Below are 12,985 nucleotides of genomic sequence, written 5' to 3' on the forward strand. Positions count from 1 at the left end.
AAGTGCTGGTTGTGGAATGGGTTGGTTCACAGTTGGAGCCATCCCTGGTTGTTGTGTTGTGTGTTTGAGGAGTCTATTTTGAGAAGCCCTCACCTAGATGTTCAAAAGCATCAATATTCTTCTTAGGGTATGAAAATTAACAGTTCTAATTGCACAGTTGTAGCGCCCATCTTGGGTGTGTCCCCGCCCTCTGCCAACACCCCTCCCTTAACATATTTATACACCAGATTTTTCTTCTGACCCTTTCTTAAACCTTTGAGCATTTCTTTAAAACAAACACAAACTTCGGCTTGTTGAAAAGAGATTTCTTTTCTTGTTCTTCTTCTCTTGAAAAAAAATTTCTTCCCCCTTTCTATACAGGTGGGGGAAAGAAGCGATGTAGAATATCAAAACAGTTTTTGTTGTTTCCAAGTAACTTGGATCTTGTATTGCCCAGGCTGGGTATAGAAAACAGCCAAGTGGTTTGTTGTGCTATTCTCGTTGCTATGTCCGTGCTGAGAAGCTGAGTAAGTACTACTACCTTTCTCCATTTGTATTAAGTCTGTTGGAAAAGCTCTTATTTCCACCAGAATAACTGAGTTGTATCCTATTCAAAATTAGATCCATTTGACCAGAAAACATGTTTCTTCTGGTAACTGAGAATCTTGGTTATAAGCTTAATTTCTAGAAACAGAATATAGGACATAGAATGTCTTCAGAGTTGGAAGGGATCTTAGAGGTCTTCTAGTCCAACCCCCTTTCAAGCAGGAAACCTTGTACCATTCCAGACAAATGGTTATCCAGTATCTTCTTAAAAATCTCCACTGATGGAGCACCCAAAACCTCTGGAGGCAACTGGTTGATTGTCCTCTCTGTTAGGAAGTTTCTCCTTATTTCCAGGTTGCTTCTGTCCTTGATTAGTTTCCACCCATTGCTTCTTGTCCTGTCTAGGTGCTGTGGCGAATAGCTTGACTCCCTCTTCTTTGGGGCAGCCCCTCAAATACTGGAATGCTGCTATCGTGTCTACCCTAGTCCTTCTTTTCATTAAACTAGACTTACCCAATTCCTGCAACCGTTCTTCCTATGTTTTAGCCTTGAGGGAGGGAGGGAGGGAGGGAGGGAGGAAGGAAGGAAGGAAGGAAGGAAGGAAGGAAGGAAGGAAGGAAGGAAGGAAGGAAGGAAGGAAGGAAGCTAAGAAGGTAGGAAGGTCAAGGTTAGCCTTACTAAGGGTCCTCAGAAGAGCCAAGAAATAACATAGTAAGGATGTGTTAGTTGACCAAACCCTAATGGCATTAAAGTTCATTCAGAATGGTTTGAAATTAGCAATAGCAATAGCAGTTAGACTTATATACCTCTTCATGGGGCTTTCAGCCCTCTCTAAGTGGTTTACAGAGTCAGCATATTGCCCCCACAGTCTGGGTCCTCATTTTACCCACCTCGGGAGGATGGAAGGCTGAGTTAGCCTTGAGACGGTGAGATTTGAACCGCTGAACTGCTGGTAACTGAAGTGGCTGCAGTACTGCACTCTAACCACTGCGCCACCTGCACAGTGATGTGGCTGATTTTATTTATTGTACCTCCTTCCTTACACTCTACATTGTTTCTGACTTATATATTAAGGGCTTGGAGACTAAAACATATGAAGTACAGTTGCAGGAATTGGGTATGGCTCAGTGGTGGGTTTCAACAAATTTTCGAACTTACTCTGAGGGTGTGGCCTCCTTTGTGGGAGTGGCTTGCCGGCCATGTGACCTGGTGGGAGTGGCTTGCCGGCCATGTGTTCTCTCTCTCTCTCTCTCTCTCTCTCTCTCTCTCTCTCTCTCTCTCTCTCTCTTTCTCTCTCTCTTTCCTTCCTTTTGTCTCTCTGTCCCTTTTTTCTTTTTTCCTTTCATCTCTCACTTTTTCTTTCTTTTTTCTTTTTTTATTTGTTTCTTTCTTCCTTTCTTTCTCTTTCTCTTTCTCTGTCTGTGTGAGTCTGTATGTGTGTGTGTGTGTCAGTGGTGGGTTTCAAAAAAATTTGGAACCTCTTCTGTAGGTGTGGCCTGCTTTCCGGGTCGACTGGTGGAACCTCTTCTAACCGATTCGGTAGATTTGACGAACCAGTTCTACCGAACTGGTGCGAACTGGTAGGAACCCACCTCTGGTATGGCTAGTCTAGGGGGAAAAAAGGACCAAGGGAGACACGAGAGCAGTCTTCCAGTATTTGAGGGGCCACCACGAAGATTGGGGGGGGGTAACCTGGTCTCCAAAGCACCCGAAAGCAGAACAATAAGCAACGGGTGGAAACTCATCAAGGAGAGAAGCAACGTGGAACTAAGGAGAAACTTCCTAACAGAGAGGACAATTAACCAGTGGAACCTCTTGCCTCCAGAAGTTGTGGATGCTCCATCACTGGAGATTTTTAAGAAAAGACTGATCAGCCACCTATCTGAAATTATTTAGCGTCTCCTGCTTGAAGAGCCGAGGTGGCGCAGTGGGTAGTACTGCAGGCCACTTCAGTTGACTGCTAGTTCAGCAGTTCAGCGGTTCAAATCTCACCGGCTCAGGGTTGACTCAGCCTTCCATCCTTCCGAGGTGGGTAAACCTCAGATTGTGGGGGCGATATGCTGACTCTGTAAACCGCTTAGAGAGGGCTGAAAGCCCTATGAAGCCGTATATAAGTCTAACTGCTATTGCTCTTGAGCAGAGGGTTGGACTAGAAGACCTCCAAGGTCTCTTCCAGCTCAATTCTGATTGACTGACTGACTGATTGATTGATTCCTATTTTAGCTTCTTCAAAGGCCTTTGCCTGAACAATCTATTTACTATGATTTTTAAATTTCCCCTCGCAGGATGACTTTAAGTAATTCCATTTCCTTTTAATTAAAACCAGACTTTCGGCTGTTGATCAGTTTTGCAGTTCCGTATCTCTTGAACCATCCAAAACTTTTGAATTAAAATCTCTAAGTATATTGCAATAGAGAGGCTTAATACCCAAATGTTGGTTGCTTTAGTATTCACCTTGAGCTTCATATTCTTAATAGCTTAATTAAAAATGGATATTTGTATCCAGAGGCAATTAATTTTCAATGAATTATTTTTAAATTAAGATCCAAAGGATTATATTAACGTTATGAAAATGAAAGCACAGGAATAACTTCTGTGGTTTTTTTTTTTAATCAACGTTGCGTTTTTATCCCATTGTGTAGTTTTAATTGAGGAAACCTTTGTTGCTGTTTTTTTGAGAGAAGAAACATTACAAACATAATTAATCTTATGCAATATGGATATATCTTGGACCTGCATTGTTACCATCTAACATTTTGGCGTGTGTGTACTTCATAAAAGTTCTGAATAGTTTGAATTAGAATTGCATTTGATAGTGGAGAAAGTCACAGTGCTTAAAAGATGATGTGTAATATCATAATACGGGAGAGAGTGAAGTTTACTAATTGTTTATATTTAGTAGTTTTTGAATGGTCTGTAAATGTGGTTTATCTCTATATGTCTGTTGATGTCCTTTATCTTCAAAGAAGACAGCAAAAAAAGAGATGGATGGATGGATGAAAGAGAGATGGATGGATGGATGAAAGAGAGAGAGAGATAGGTAGGTAGGGAGAGAGAGAGAGAGAGATGAAAAATAGAAGGAGGTATATGTATGTGTATATATATTTTAAAACTAAATTATGTTTTATATACATAGCAATAGCAGTTAGACTTATATACCGCTTCATAGGGCTTTCAGCCCTCTCTAAGCGGTTTACAGAGTCAGCATATCGCCCCCAACAACAATCCGGGTCCTCATTTCACCCACCTCGGAAGGATGGAAGGCTGAGTCAACCCTGAGCTGGTGAGATTTGAACTGCCGAACTGCAGCTAACAGTCAGCTGAAGTAGCTGCAATACTGCACTCTAACCACTGCGTCACCTCCGCTCTATTGCTATTGCTATATATATTTTAAAACTAAATTATGTTTTATATACATACACACCCAAATGCACACCCAGTAATAATGTGTGTTCCATAATGTTCCATAACTTATATTCCTACGCCCTTTCTTTTTCCATAGCTTATAAAAGATCATTTCACTATTCATTTTCTTTTACAATGCTGTTGTAATAAAATCTTGATTTCATTTCTCCTTTCTTCAAAAGACTATATTAAAAAAAGGGGGGGTTAGCGATTTGGGAGAACACCATGAGCCAAGTTTCTGTAGTAAAATATTTAGATTTATTAGTTGAACCAGGAGCTAGCTTTTTAATAGAAAAGAGTTAAAATATGGAGATTTGTATAATAAAACCAGTGTAGCAAGCTAGTATGAAACTCGTTTCAAAGTTTGCACTGTGCCATATGCTTCCTATTGAAGAAAGTTAGCACTCACCCCTCTTAGAAGAATGAAATATTTTAGGAAATATTAAAAAGGCAGAATATTTCCCCTAAAAGAGAAATAGAAATCTTAAGGGAGACAGAAACTCAGAGCTTCAGCTGACATTTGGTGTCCATTGAGAAGGACAGGGTCCAGGGATGGGTTCCTGCCAGTTCTAACCTCTTCTATAGAAGAGGTTCCACAAATCTACAGTGCTGTTTAGAACCGATTCCAGCTCCCTCCTCCCGCCCGTCCGCACATCATCAAGATGAAGAGCGAGAGGAGGAATTCTGGGAGTTGAAGTCCACAAGTCTTAAAGCTGTCAAGTTTGAACACCCCTGGAGTTTTTTTCCTAAAGGGTTAGGGGTGCAAGGGTCTTGTAACTTGACAGCTTTAAGACTTGCACACTTCAATGCCAGATTTCCTGAGCCAACATGACTGGAGGAGGAATTCTGGGAGTTGAAGTCCACAAGTCTTAAAGCTGCCAAGTTTGAACACCCCTGGAGTTTTTTTCCTAAAGGGTTAGGGGTGCAAGGGTCTTGTAACCTGACAGCTTTAAGACTTGCGTGCTTCAAATGCCAGAGTTTCTGAGCCAACATTTTGGTTGCTAAGCAAGAGCGTTGTTAAGTGAGTTTCACCACATTTTACAAGTTGGCCACACCCACCCGGTCACATGGCCAGCAAGCCACTCCCACAAAGCAGGCCACACCTACATAAGAGGTTCTAAAAAAAATTGAAACCCACCACTGACCGGGCCAGCCTATCTACAAGACAATTAGACCTTCAGTTTCAGGGTGATGGGATTAAGACATGACCCTCCAGGAAATAATAGGATTATCTATCAGCAGAGCTCATCACATGGCACAACCAAGCCCTTTCATTACATCAGCCCAAGGTTCAACCAAACTTATCTCAGACAACCTCAGCAACGCCCCCTGCATAGTTCTCTAGGAGTCTGACAGCCAATAGAATACATGTCCTTGCCACAGGAACAGGAAGCTCAAATTCACAGCCAAAGAGAGGGTCTAAAATGGCCCTCCCTCTCCACTCCATGGGGTCTGCTGCACCAGTACTTCAAACTCATGTGGTCCGGTCCATCAATAAACCATCTTTCCAATCAGCCTCCATCAGTGGTGGGTTTCAAAAAATTTTGTAACCTCTTCTGTAGGTGTGACCTGCTTTCCGGGTCCACTGGTGGAACCTCTTCTAACCGGTTCGGTAGATTTGACGAACCGCTTCTACCGAACTGGTGCGAACTGGTAGGAACCCACCTCTGGCCTCCATGTTTCCACTGTCTTTCTCCCCATTTGGAATTGGACCCAGATGGACATTTTCTTCCAACACTATAAAGCTTGTTTGTGAATATGGCTGTATTGTTACACAAATTCAGCCGCAATTTTTTTAAAAAAAGCTCTTTTCTCAAAAAAATAAATAAATTGTAACACCCAAAAGTTTTCCCCGGTATCACTTTCTGATCTGATTCAGATTTCAGATTCCTTTGCTGGACAGATATGAAAATTTTCTAAGAGTTTAAATACATGTGTGCTTCGTTCATCACCAATCATTCTTCCATCTTTGTAAATATGACTTCTTTTGCCCACCCAGCTCATCACCAAAGGGGGGAATAGCCACGCCATAGAAAAACTCCAGACCGAACACACCCACAGCCAACAGCAGATCCGGGACTTGGAGACAAAGTTGGAAGTAAGTATTTACCTGTGACTAGAATTAAACTGCCGAGTTGCATGAAATGGGAAATTGGAAAATGCAGATCGACCTTTTCGTTTAGTTCCTCGGTTAGGCTAAATTCTCCATTTGCTAAAGAGAGCGTTAGAGAGCCCAAATCCTTCCCAAAGGTGCTTTTTTCAGGAGGCAACTGGACTTTCTTAGCTTCTCATCCATGAAGCTTCTTCAGCTCTGGCTGGATGGTGGGGAATGGAAGGATTTATACTCCTTGAAGACAGCTGGTCATTTGCATCCTTTTAGAGGGTCATTGAGGCCACTTGGAGGTTTCTTTCTTTCTCTTTGAAGACATTTTGCTTCTCATCCAAGAAGCGTCTTCAGCTCTGGCTGGATGGTGGGGGAACAGAAGGATTTATACTCCTTGGAGATAGCTGGTCATTTGCATCCTTTTTAGAGAGTCATTGAGGCAACTTGGAGATTTCTTTCTTTTTCTTTGAAGACATTTTGCTTCTCATCCAAGAAGCTTCTTCAGCTCTGACTGGATGGTGGGGGAACGGAAGGATTTATGTTCCTTGCAGACAGCTGGTCATTTGCATCCTTTTATAGGGTCGTTGAGGCTGCTTGGAGGTTTGTCTGTGTCTTCAGGGTCACCTGAGTGGTGCAAAGAAGGCTTCACACCCATTTCCACCACTCAGTTGACCCGGATGAAACAGATAAACTCCAGGTGACCTTAAGGACTCTCTAAAAGGATGCAAATGACCAGCTATCTGCAAGAAGCATAAATCCTTCCATTTCCACACCATCCAGTCAGAGATGAAGAAGCTTCTTGGATGAGAAGCGAAATGTCTTCAAGGAAAAAAAAACCAAGAAAGTCGAGTTGCCTCAATTTGGACGTAGGTGGCCTCTTTGATTCCTCTTTCAATCCAGCCATCCTCTTCGTCTGGAATGTGGCACAGATAAACCTCCAAGTGGCCTCAAGGACTCTCAGAGAGAGTACTAACAACCAGCTGTCTGCAAGGAATATAAATCCTTCCCTTCTCCATTATCCTGTCAGAGCTGAAGAAGCTTCTTGGATGAGAAGCGAAATGTCTTCAGAAGAAAAAGAAAATCCAAGAAAGTCCAGTTTTTCGGTGCTCCCGAAAAAGCACCTTTGGGACAACCTGGATGACGGAGAATCCTTACAGGCCCAAATCTTTCATTTCTCTTCATGATGATAGCGATGAGGAAGTTTCATACGGTTTCTATGCGGCCGTAAATAAAAACCCGAAGTAAATATTCTGATCGCAGATCAGAAGCGATAAACTAACTCCTGACATAGCTTTTATTTATAGCTGAGTAAGGATGCTTTACTTGGAAACATTTCACGGCATAAATCAAAAAGGCGATCATCATTTCCAACGCTGAGGTAAGAGGAAGTTGATAGCTCTATCCGGTAAACGCTAATTGCTATAAATGGAGCTTCAACCGAGCGTTGAACCTCATTTATTGGCGGGTTGCTGTATTTTTAATCCTATGTATCAGTTATTCTCTCGCGGAGATCTGATTAAAAAAGAAAAACTAAACTGTTTTAAATGCAGGGCACTCAGCAGAAAGAGAGTTAAAGAGAAAAGGGAATAGTAACACAGACATACAGGGGTGCGGTGGCTCAGTGGCTAAGATGCTGAGCTTGTCGATCAGAAAGGTCGGCAGTTCAGTGGTTCGAATCCCTAGCGCCGCATAACAGAGTGAGCTCCCGTTACTTGTCCCAGCTTCTGCCAACTTAGCAGTTCGAAACCACGTAAAAATGCAAGTAGAAAAACAGGAACCACCTTTGGTGGGAAGGGAACAGCATTCCGCGCGCCTTCGGCGTTGAGTCATGCCGGCCACATGACCATGGAGACGTCTTCGGACAGCGCTGGCTCTTCGGCTTTGAAATTGAGATGAGCACCGCCCCCTAGAGTCGGGAACGACTAGCATATATGTGCGAGGGGAACCTTTTACCTTTACCTAACACTGATGGTATTTATAGGAATATTCTGAGGGCAACTCACTGCATGAAACCAAAAAATAAAAATAGAAATGCAGGAATGCAAATATATGAAGTACGGCGCGAGCAAAAATAGCTTAAAACCTGAAATGAGGACAAGGGAAAGTTTTAAAATTACCAGGTGGATCTCTCTTAGAGGAAGATTCGAATTGTTCCTTGGCTGTAGTTCTGGGCATCACCTACCCTGTTTCCCCGAAAATAAGACCGCCCCAGATAATAATACCAATCGGGCTTTTGAGCGCATGCGCTAAAATAAACCCTCCCCTGAAAATATTGCAACACAGCAGCAGCTATGAGGTGACCACGTTCGCCGCCTCACGCACCTCAAAAATAATAAGACCTCCCCAAAAATAAGGCCAAGCGCTTATTTCGGGGGTCAAAAGAAAATAAGACCCTGTCTTATTTTTGGGAAAACACGGTAATTTGGTTGCCCATGTGAATATCTAAGAACAGGGCTGGCTGGTGGATGTGACATCACACAAATCACCACACAAATATCCCTCCACTTGTTGGTTTGTTGGTTTGTGGAATTTACATCACCGCCTATTCGCACACGGCGACTCAAGGCGGACATCCCATTACAAGAGCTACTTACTAATTGGAGTAGGATTTAAATCCAACGTCGACCGTACATGGGCCGCAAAACTCCACACAACCACTCGGTGGGAGCAAACAGTATCTCTTGGGTATCTTTTGCTGCCATCTAGCGGTCGTTCGGATGATTGCGCCTGAAGATAAAGTCCTTGTACAACACCATCACTCTGTTTTGAGAAACTCCTGACCGGATGCTGCTCATATTTTTTTTTCTTTGTGGAGATTTACCTCAAACACTCCCTCTCTTTCTCTGTGTCTCTGTCTCCCTCTCCCCCGCCCACCATCCATATGTGTGTGTGTGTGTGTGTCTCTCTCTCTGTCTCCCTCTTCCTCTCTCTCTTTCTCCCGCTGTATCTCTGTCTCCCTCTCTCCTTCTGTCTCTCTCCCTCTCTCCCTCCCTCCCTCTCTCCGTCCCTCTCCCTCTCTCCCTCCCTCCCTCTCCCTCTCTCTCTTTCTCCCACTGTCTCTCTGTCTCTCTCCCTCTCTCCCTGTGTCTTCCTCTCTCCCTCTCTCCTTCTGTCTCTCTGTCTCTCTCCCTACTTCCCTCTCTCCCTCCCTCTCTCCCTCTCTCTCTCTGTCTCCCTTTCTCCCTCTCTCCTTCTGTCTCTCTGTCTCTCTCCCTCATTCCCTTTCCCTCCCTCTCTCCCTCCCCCCCTCTCTCTGTCTCCCTCTCCTTCTGTCTTTCTGTCTCTCTCCCTCCTTCCCTCTCTCTGTCTCCCTCTCTCTCTCTCTCTCCTTCTGTCTCTCTGTCTCTCTCCCTCCCTCTCTCTCCCTCTCTTCCTCCCTCTCTCCCTCCCTCTCCCTCTCTCTCTCTCCCTCCCCCCTCTCTCTCTTCCAAGCAAAGCAAAACCTGGCTATATTTCATTTGGCATGATTGCTACTGTTGGCATTTTCACCGGTTTTCCTAAAATTGCAATGCATTACGATGGCCAGCTCTGGCTGTGCCATTTTTAAGCACCTCTTACAGAGAGGCTGAAAAGGAAGTGTTGACGAGAACAAATGGTGGGGCTTATTCAAAGCAAATTTTGGTTCTTCAAAAAATGGGACAATCACCACCGTTTAGCAATTTAGGATATTCCGGTAAAGAGGTTTAATGAAAGAAAACAAGGCAAGCAATGTCATTCGTAGCAAACGGTCAGATCCTGGTCTGTTGGAAGCCATGTTCTGATATTTCTGGAACATTTTCTTCCTCTGGTAAGAAATGTCGTTACCGGTGCAAACATTTCACATGGAGGCTTAATTATATTGACTGGTGAATTTCACCAGTCATGGAAAATATGCAAATCTGATGGAAATGTGACTAGGTCTCCCTGGGAGCCTGAAGCTGGTGGGAGATGATTCTGAATACAAATCAAATGGTGACTATGGAGGAACTCCAAGTGTAGAAATCATCTGGGTCAAAGGATGTCTTGGCCAACAGAAGCCTTTGGTTCTGCAATGAAATGTAGACTTCCTTGCTCCCATGTAGGGGTATCATAGAGCATTGAATAATGAAGTTGGAAGGGACCTTGGAGGTCATCTAGTCCACGCACACCCCACGTCCAAGCAGACCCTACACCATTTTTGGGCAAATCACAGTCCAATCTCTTCTAATTATTTGGGTTGTCCCTCAAATTGTTGCCATTCCGTATGTGGAGCAAGCCAGAATAATGTGGGCTCCAGAAAGGATGAACGTTGTAGAGGCACATTATGAAAATACATTCGATATCTCAGTTGGAATTGGATTTTTGCTTTATTTTTAGATGACCCTGCTGGTTGGTGCTGATCATTGGCCTCTTTGCAAAGAGATATTGATAGAAGAATATATCTTTGCACATCGTTCAAGCAAATAATTACAATAAGTGGCATTGATTGTATGCGGAGATGATCTCCAGGTCCATAAGGAGTTCATTTGTACATAGATTATAACATGAGGAAATGAAACTAAGGGGTGGAAAGTATTTGTAGCTTGGATGATCAACGTTGGTGGTGGTTTTGTTCTCCGAGGTGGCGCAGTGGTTAGAGTGTAGTATTGCAGGCCACTTCAGCTGACTGCAGTTCTGCAGTTTGGCGGTTCAAATCTCACCGGCTCAAGGTTGACTCAGCCTTCCATCCTTCCGAGGTGGGTAAAATGAGGACCCGGATTGTTGTTGGGGGCAATATGCTGACTCTGTAAACCGCTTAGAGAGGGCTGAAAACCCTATGAAGTGGTTTATAAGTCTAACTACTATTGCTATCTATCTATCTATCTATCTATCTATCTATCTATCTATCTATCTATCTATCTATCTATCTATCTATCTATCTATCTATCTATCTATCTATCTGGGTGAAATGAGGACCCAGACTGTGGGGGCGATATGCTGACTCTGTAAACCGCTTAGAGAGGGCTGAAAGCCCTATGAAGCGGTATATAAGTCTAACTGCTATTGCTATTGCTATTGTTTAGACTCTGAATGTTTCATGGGTAACATGATCAGAAGAACTTCAGTTGAAGCATCATATTCCAATTTTCTTCTGCTTTTATAAGTCTTAGATGGTCAGTGGGTCACATGACCAGCTGGTCATACCATGTGAGGGCCATCCAATGGTGAGGTCAACCCTGGTTGGGTCATGTGACTGACTGGTCACACCATGTGAGGATCATCTGGTGGTGAGGTCACCCTGATTGGAGGTCATGTGAATCGGCTGGTGATTGACGCTGTCATTGGTTAAGTGTTCTGACTGAGGCTTCCCGAGAGCATGAAGCAAACTCCTGATCCCGAGAAAAACCCCTTTTATTCATTGACTGTGGATTCTGCTCATTCACATCCAGCAAAGTCTTTCAAAGGAGGATTTACAGTCACAGACCTTATCTGGCTTGGAGAGCTGCCAGGCCGATATCTGCAGAACTTGGCCAAGAGCCTCGGAGAGTCACGAACCAATTAAGCAAACTAATGGTCTCCTGCAAACTCCACTCCCCTTTCGCTCCTCTTTTATCTCCTCTGGGAGGGGCCATTCACCGTCCACCTGTGGCCTCACTCCCAAGTCGACCCTTGTTCTTTAGCTCTTCCCTTGGTCTGGCAATTCTGAGCCAAGGTGGCGCAGTGGTTAGAGTGCAGTACTGCAGCCACTTCAGCTGACTGTTAGCTGCAGTTCGGCGGTTCAAATCTCACCGGCTCAAGGTTGACTCAGCCTTCCATCCTTCCGAGGTGGGTGAAATGAGGACCCAGACTGTGGCGGCAATATGCTGACTCTGTAAACCGCTTAGAGAGGGCTGAAAGCCCTATGAAGCGGTATATAAGTCTAATTGCTATTGCTATTGCTATTGCATGCACACACTGGGAACAGGATCCAGCTGTTCTTCTGCCCCACTGATGTCAGACGGCCCTGTCCCCCTCTCTGCCTCCAACACAGAGCCCTCCTCAGAGCCTTTCCCAGACTCCAGGACTGGCCCAGTTTCCTCCCCAACCTCCTCCGTGTCCGAATCTGCTGCCAGCTTCACTGACGGGCCACAACAGTTAGAATAGGTGCTCTTACAAACTTGTAGGCTGGTTCTTTCTTGATTGACACGTTCGTTGAATGCCAGACTTTGATAAAACTAAGTCTTCATGACTAAATTTAGCATGTGTTATGGGATCCAGCCAGGTTTTCTAGAGCAGCAAGCACTCAAAATGGCAGCTGGGATCTTGGGATCACAAACTACTCCTGTTTTATCTGCGTCCAACGTGCCACACGCATTAAAAGAGGCCAGGATTTTAATCCTGCCGTTGTGGCTTCCATCTCGATATTTTTATGTTCTCCAACACTCTGGGCTATTGCTCCGTTTCCTGACTTCTATCCTGCCGAGCTGGGAGAGAAAAAAAAGAACTTGGAAGAGCTTTGTAAATGTGTGATGGTTGTCCTCTTGCAAACATGCCATCTTGTTGAAACGTTGTTCGTTTAATCGCTCGGTTTTTTTAAAAAAAAGATAACGAGGGAAACAATCGGCAATCAGGAGCTGAGAGACAGTTTATGGAGGTTAATTTTACACCCTCGTTTTCTGTTTGAATGCTTGGATAATGGAACCTAATAAAGTCTCGGATTGTCTTTGAGCTCAAAACTAAAATTCAGAGAAATAACACGTTTCTTTTTTTGCATTTGTTTATTTTCTCTGTGTCAGGTAGCTGGAGGTTATAGAGGGTCGCTTTGTTAATTTCATATTTGAAATATGAAGCCCCAAACTTCAAAGAAAATGTTGCAGCCATTAAAAGTCATAGAAAATTGGAGACCTGCTATCTCTATACAGTTAATCCTAGATTTTAGCTGGTTAAACGAGACATTTGTTAAGTGAGTTCTGCCCCAGGTTGTAAAATGAGGCAAACCTCACTTAACAAATCTATCTATAAATATATAAATGG

At 43.7% G+C, this 12,985-nt stretch overlaps 1 protein-coding gene across 1 annotated transcript in view; it reads left to right on the forward strand.

Moving 5' to 3' along the window:
* Window positions 1-400: 400 nt before the first annotated feature.
* LMNTD1 (lamin tail domain containing 1) overlaps window positions 401-12,985 on the forward strand; it is a 34,302-nt gene continuing 21,717 nt past the window's right edge. The window contains exons 1-2 of the mRNA XM_087722379.1: window positions 401-506; window positions 5,930-6,028. The gene's annotated coding sequence lies outside the window, so the exon portion shown is untranslated. The remainder of the gene's footprint in view (window positions 507-5,929; window positions 6,029-12,985) is intronic.

This window comes from Thamnophis sirtalis, unplaced genomic scaffold (assembly GCF_051295495.1).
Source record: "Thamnophis sirtalis isolate CommonGarterSnake01/CBP01778 unplaced genomic scaffold, rThaSir2_p1.2 scaffold_9, whole genome shotgun sequence".
In the NCBI taxonomy this organism is placed as follows: domain Eukaryota; kingdom Metazoa; phylum Chordata; class Lepidosauria; order Squamata; family Natricidae; genus Thamnophis; species Thamnophis sirtalis.